The sequence below is a fragment of the Notothenia rossii genome (genome assembly GCF_949606895.1).
Source record: "Notothenia rossii genome assembly, chromosome: 9".
In the NCBI taxonomy this organism is placed as follows: Eukaryota; Metazoa; Chordata; class Actinopteri; order Perciformes; family Nototheniidae; genus Notothenia; species Notothenia rossii.
In genome coordinates, this window is record NC_136907.1 from 52,155,332 (window position 1) to 52,163,023 (window position 7,692).

The window sequence follows — 7,692 nt, forward strand, 5'->3', positions numbered from 1 at the left end:
GGAATCAGCTTGCAGCCCTTCCGGTTAATCCTTTTTGTTGCTGAGCTGTGGGGTAGACAGTGTTGGGCAAGTTACTTCCAAAATGTAATAGGCTACAGTACATATGACTTATTATTACTGTCTTTTTTAAGTATTAAGTTACATTACAATATTACTGTCTCTGAAATGTAATGAGTTACACAATTTTTATATTACTTTTGAGTTACTTTACCAAAATAACCGCAAAAGAATGGCTAGGTATTTGAAATGCTAAAATGCAGTTTAGTACAGTTCATTATACATCCAGTGAATGGCAATGTGGTATAGCATAACAACTGTATACAGTATAGGCCATTAAGGCTACTAACAACTTTTATTACACGGCTTAGTTGAATACTCGATTCTGATTGTTAATTCTTAACATGTGACCACTGTCAAGGACTATAATGAAGGTTGCTAAGGAGGATCAAGAAAGAGAAAGGAAAAGAGGTTAAAAGACGGAGCGCTGGACGTCAGATAAATCTCCAGAAGAAGGCGGAGAGGAAGTAAACACTAACAGGAACACGGAATGGGCTCTGTATTTTGTTTAGTATATGGCCGTGTAATAACAAGCGGGATAATTATGTAATTATGGGGAAAAGAACACCCGATACATTACTGTAGCTCTGTCTTTTGTAACGCGTTACGGCCCGTCTACACTACAGGCATGAAAAGATCTTGAAGCTGGGCGTGTCTGAAGCTTGGCGATTTTTTGCGAGCAACCAATCACATGAATCTCCCTCCCCCGACATACAAAGCAATAGCAATGTTAAAACGAAGTAAACTGGATATAAACTCTCCAAACAGGTGAAAAAACTATCCGTTTCACCCACTGTCTCTGCCACCTCCCTCCATGCCTGGTACCTCCGGTTTGTATCCCGGTAAATAGTTCCGGTCGTAAAGAACCGGGTGATTTGCTACCGTAATATCTCGTTTGGAATATGAGGAAATTAACTGCGGTCTGGCTCTCCCAGCTTGCACGCGGTTTGATTGGCTGCGCTTGCACTGGCGGGATTTGCATAAACGGGATTTGATTGGCTGATGCCAAGCATCGAGCCTCAAAAGTTGAACATTGTTCAACTTTTGATGCCGATAGATTCTCGTGATGCTTGCAAAGCCATGCCATGCTCCCCACAATGCAGTTCGGCGAAGATTACAAATATTCTACGTCACCCCATTCAAGTGAATGGGCGAAGCGTTGAAAGCATTTTTTGATGCCTGTAGTGTACACGTACCGTTACACCCAACACTGGTTGTAGAAACGTTGATTTGGAAGGAGTCCCAGTTGTCATCACCTTCTCCTTTTGAATCTTTTTGGAGATGAAGAGACCTCTGTTAGTATTTTGGCTTCTGGTAAAAAACTTCCTAATCAACACTGAATGAATCCTCCTCAGAGGCCTGTACTACTGAACCAGTTCCACTTACCCTGGAGATCTAACTAGCCTACTACTACTCTAACAAACACAATCTCACTAAGCAGTCCTTCGACTGCTGTTCTAAACTCCGTAAGTTACCCAGGGTTTCTCAGTCCGGCTACGAGCGCGTTCGTTTGGAAGGGCTGACGTTTTGACCATTCACAAAGCATAACCACAGCGGAGCAATATACTTCATGATTGAAAAGTAAACTATGATATTACGGCCCGTCCACATAGCAGCTTTGGAAAAAGCTTGCCGGCGGCCCGGGCGTGTCTGAAGCTCGACCAACAACCAATCACATGAATCTCCCGCCCCTGACACACAAGCAGCGGTTTGATGCAGCAGTTTGATTGGCATTGGAAGAAGCTTCCGACTCCGCTGTGTGGACGGGCCGTTAGACAAATCTGAAGAAGTTAAACCAGCGCCATATAGATAGATTCTATCTAGATTCATCATCTTCAACATTCTATTTATATGGCGCTGAGTTAAACTAGAGTGGCGAAGTCCCTCCCCTTCCGGTGGACCTCCATGGGACCTTTTTTCAGAAAAAATATGTAGGCTATTGAAGTCAATGGAGAGAGAAAAGATTATCTTTCGATCCCGTTTGAATTGTGCCACGAATTACACATATGATGTTTGTCAATTTAAAAGATAATTTTGCAAGTTAAAACAAAAAAAATGTGTCGTAAAACTGTGAAGTAACACATTTTTTTGTGTGAAACTCAATGAACTACATCTCTTGCACAACAACACACGTCACCAAGATGGCCGTCACTGCTGTCTTGTCAAAAAAGGGATTGACTACCCTCACTATCAACACTTTAGAGGTTTCTCAATACTCAAATTTCCCCTCCTCGACTCCTTTCCTCGACTCCTATCCTCGAGACTTGGTGACGCCCACAGGAGATGCGAGCGGAAGACTGAGGAGGGGAACCGAGGAGAGAGGAGTGGAAGCAGCAGGCGGTTAGAGAAATGAGAACTCCTCTCCTCTGAGCGGTCATTTTAAAGAGACGTCCATTAATGATGACAGGAGGCACAGCAGCCCTCTGTCTGATGGACAGATGTGTTTATGATGACTTATAATTTATTTTACTTTTAATTCATTGACAGTGCGGTATAATGAGACAATAACAGGCTACAGATGCGGACATATACACACATATATTTATATAAATATATACAATTTCAGAATCAAACAAGTATGAGAGCACTCTCATAATAACGTAACACAATCAGAGACTGGATATATCCCCATCTCTCTGGTCGCTGAAATGTGGAATTGAAATTACGGGCCAAAAGTTGTACAAGTATTAAAAGTAAGCATATGACACCAAACCAACTGAGACCCGTCTGTCCGCCGCATCTACGCACTGTACAACACACACACACACACACACACGCACGCACGCATGCACGCACGCACGCACGCACACACACACACACACACACACACACACACACACACACACACACACACACACACACAATAAAGAGAGTAGGCCTGTTATACTCAGTGATATATATTATACACACACTGCTCTGCTTTCTGCACGGACCTCACAGCTGTTCTCACTGTAAACATTGCGTTGCCGTTCAAGCAGAATAATATCCAAGGGATGCATGCAGAGCTGTCATTGGCTGAGATAACTCCGGCCGTGCGTAACGCCTCCACCGTTCCCGGAAATGTATCCGCGGAGGAGCCGTGGAGGACCCATCAGTGTCTCCTCGGTTAGAGCTCCTCCTGAGAGCCTCCTCGATGCTCGATGCTCGGTCCTCGAAGCGCATTTAGAGAAATTAGATGTCCTTCAAAATGGCGCGCTGAAATTCATTTCCGGGTTTGATTGATTGATTGATTGAAAAGTTTATTAACAGCTTGTATATTGGGTACAGTACAGTACAGCTCAAAACATACAATTGTTAAGGGGATGCAGACCAGAGAAAGACTTTCGTCTTGTTTACATCAGGGTCCCCCATTTCCAATTCATCATATGGGTCACTACCGGAGGACCGAGGAGTCGGGGAGTCGAGGAGGGGAAATGTGAGTATTGAGAAACCTCTAATGAAACACGTCCAGAAGAATGTCATGCAAAGCTGCCTGCCTGTCGGCCTTCCTTTGATTCTCTCTGAACTGCCTGATCTTTTTAATGTTTAATGTGAACCATTTGTGCAGATAGCATGAAGTAGAAAAGATCGCCGATGCTAATGTAGCGTTAGCGTTAGCATTTCTCCTCCGGGCTTAAATGGTGTAGGCCTATTATAGAATGATCACACCGGTGTGACAGTACTCTTCAAAGGGTTCACGAAATATGACTACTCTTACTGTTTAACATTTTGGGTTACTTAATGTTACTTCATGTTAAGGCTAATAAAAATCGCATGGCTAAGCCTGCTGTAATGCTAACTAACGTGCTTGCTACTAGCTAGGTAGCTAACTTGATCCAGCCACTCCTGGTCCTTTTATCAGACGGGAAGCGAAAGAACGAGTAAGACCCATTGCTGGTATGATAACAACCTTGTACTAAGAAAACAGGCATCTTGTTAAAGTTATCTTATCTTAGCTATCTCTATTTTAGTGTAGGAAAACAATTGTGACAGTTATGAGTGACATCACTTACGCGACTCTGGGATTTGTAGTCTTTCTAGTTGCGTATTTTTCATAGTCTTAATCAGGGTGTCCGCGGGGTCTTAAAAAGTATTAAAAGTTGATAAATCAATTTAGCGAAAATTAAGGCTTTTAAAAAGTATTAAAAAGTATTAAACGGCATTTTCCAAGGTATTAAGAAGACCTGCAGCAACGACAACATGAAACACCCTTTAATTTACTGAAACGACATGTCGGGAAACCCCCTCAAGGCGGCGCCATGCATAGCGCGCCGTAAAATGCTGCTTCTTATTTTAAGTTTCGTTGCCTTGCTCCGCTCTGTGTGGGGGGGAGGTCCCAAGGTGGGGTCCCAAGGTGGGGTCCCAAGGTGGGTAGACCGGCATACGCAACGCTCTGGGGGTCCAACGGCTCCGTGTGTAAGCCCTATATCAGGCCTATTCAACTGGCGGCCCGCGGGCCAGATGCGGCCCAGAACCAACTCCCGAGTGGCCCAGCCTCTCGTAGCCAAATTCCTACACTAGTACAGACCATGAACGCAACACTCCGCGTTGCATAGAAACCACCAAACCACAACGCAGCACGTTTTTGAAAGTGCATCTAGTGGTGCTAGTAACGGTGGTCCTATGATAGCAACTCTAAAACATGTCTCTCTCAACTCTGAAGCGTAAACAGAGACAAAACGGTCATTGATCTTGTGGAGCAGATCCAAGTCAAGCTGGACCTTTTCGCGACCGACTTGAGCACGGGTCGGATGCTGCATTTTCCGACGCTCCCCAAACACATCACATCTCCGGCACAAATCACGGATGTGATTACAGATTTCATTGCGAGGTTGAAAGAGAACTTTGCCGGTCGATTGGATGGACTTGCTCTGCCCACAGAGGTGATGGGCTTTGCCAGAGACCCCTTCACTGTTGCAATAGAGGGGGACGTATCAACCAGAGCAAAGGAAGTGGTCCCCTGCATCGACAAGGGGAAATATACACTGGAACTTATTGACATGCAGCGCACTAACGGGCCGGCGAAGTTTTGGAGTGATGTCAAAAAACGGCAGTTCCCTAACGTTCAGAAAGTAGCGATCTGTGTGCTCAGTAGTTTTGGATCAACATACACATGTGAATCAAGCTTTTCACACATGAACTCAATCAAAAGTAGCACTCGCTGCTCCCTGACTGACAGCACTTTTCACCAATGTCTTAGGATTGCATTGATATCCTATGAGCCAAAAATCACTGCTCTTGTTCAAAACTAAAAATGTCCCTTCTCCCATTGAGAAAGTCAGCGATGACAAATCACAAATGAGGTGATAGTAAGCACCTAGTTTACTATCGTAGACGTGTAGTGTAGTATTCATTCATATAGTTACCCGTATCCCTTGTTATGGGTTTGTGCACTGAAGGGTAACTGGACAGTTCTTTCTGTATTCATTTAAATGCACTTTGTAATGTGTCTGGGTCAAATGTGACCAAAACGTATGATTTTTTTGTTATTACTTGAAAAGTGAAAAAATAGTAATGCTACAGTAATACCTCTTTGTGTTGCATTGCTCTTTAGCTGTTTTTTTTTAATGTCAGGAAATGTATTAAAACTGCTATTATTGTATTCAGTAAATGCACTTTGTGATTTGCTTGGTTAAAAAAAAATAACCTGAATATTTGACTTCTAAAGCAAACAAATGTAATGCTACAACTGTGCACTTTTTTTTTCAGATTCTGTTAAATTAATGCTAATTTGTTGTGTTTTTATGCACTTTTTGACATACCTTTGTTAGATGAACAATGAATAAAAATTGCATGTTTTTCATCGCAGTAATATGTGTTTGTTTAAAATGTGTCACTACTCGCTTTTTACAGGCCGCTGAATGTCTGGCCCAGCTGAATTTTGTAGTTATAAAATATGGCCCAACTGAATGTGTAGTTGAATAGCCCTGCCCTATATGATCATTTTCTGATAACGATGAAATAGCCCGCCTCCCTCTCCCAACGTCTCCTGCTGCTGCTGGGCTGTCAGAAGAGGGGGAGGAAAAGAGAGGCAGGCACCGTTAATTAAATATTATTATATTTTTATACAGAGAACAGAGTCGTCATCAATTTGTTTTAAAGCTCAATAAATAACAAAGAAGACCTCTGATCGGCACTTTTCTAATTTTGTACGGAAGATTTAAACTTTAACGGACATGTTGACCGGCGGAACATTTTTTTTAACGGAAACTCTGCCGCACGGTTCCCTCGTCCCTTGGAAGAGGCGGAGAGGTGGGTGTTTTTCATCTGCTGGTGGACTACCTGAGAGATATACAGCAGGAGAACACGCCGTCCACCGCGGAGAATAAACAGAAGGGCAACCATGGCAACCATGCTCCGGGGTCTTCTTCGCTGCTTTTGGTGTATTTCGGGAGGCAGCGGCGCCACTTACAGGCCTGACATATGTACTACAGCGTTTCCAGCATTTCCAGCGGTCTAGTGTGAACGGACACGTGATGAATTGAATGCGTGTGAACGGAAGACTTTTTTGCGCTTGCGTATGCGTTTTACCGTATGCGTCCTCGTGGGGCCGGGGTCTAAGCCAAACTATATCCGGTCACAGAGATCTGCTATTTTAAAGTAAAGTCAACACATATCGACCCTAATATAGTCTATATTAAGAACGAGAAAAGTCTTAACATATATATCGTTTTTTGTAAACATATGACAAATGTGTGAGGGTGATGACGTCAGAGCGTCGTCCTATGTGACAGGGCTTAGCCCCGGACAGCCTCAGCCCAATTTAACCCCTGGGTATTTGTGAGGGAGCTCCTATATGGCATTACCCCGCTGAAGCTCACCAAAGTTTAATATATTTCATAGTTCAAAGTTTTGTCAATTGTTTTGTTTATTGGTCAAATACTGGTTTCTAATGGTTTCTGAGGAGTTTTACTGGAATGAAAGAGCACAGAGTACAGAAGCAACAAAGCAGCATACTGCATTAAACCTGACCTTCACAGAGAGGTTGAAGTTCATGTGGAAAGGAGGCTTCAGTAGTCTGTCTGCACTCTGTTTAGTTTTGCTATCTTACAATCAATACAGTAAATGTGAGGTAAAGTGTGTTGCCAATGTAACCGGTTAGAACTCAAAGTTGCGATGAGGTCTTAAAATGTATGGAAAGGGTCTTAAAAAAGGTCTTAAAAGGTATTAAATTTGACCTCAGGATTCCTGCATATACCCTGTTAATGTATTTCAACAGTTTTACGACAAACTGTGACATTTATTACATGGAAATGATTTTTTAAGATTGACAAACATCATATGTGTAATTCATGGCACAATTCAAACGGTATCGAAATATACGTTTTCTCTCTCCATTGACTTCAATACATACTTTTTCCGAAATAAGGTCCCATGGACCGGAAGTATGTGGGCGCCATTCTATACAGCTAAATAAATAGTCCAGGCAAAAAAAAAACTAAACCGGTAAATAATATCACTGCCCTATGCTTGGGTGTTTCGTAATTTTTGTGGAAAAAGACATTAACTTTTCCCCAGAAATAAATATAAAAACATAATTTATTGTGTAAAAAGGCTTAGTTTCATAATGAAAAGAAATTGGTGATTTATTAAACATTAATCTAAGCATAATCTAAAGCAGTGCTTCTCAAACTTTTTTCTTGAAACCTTTTCTCA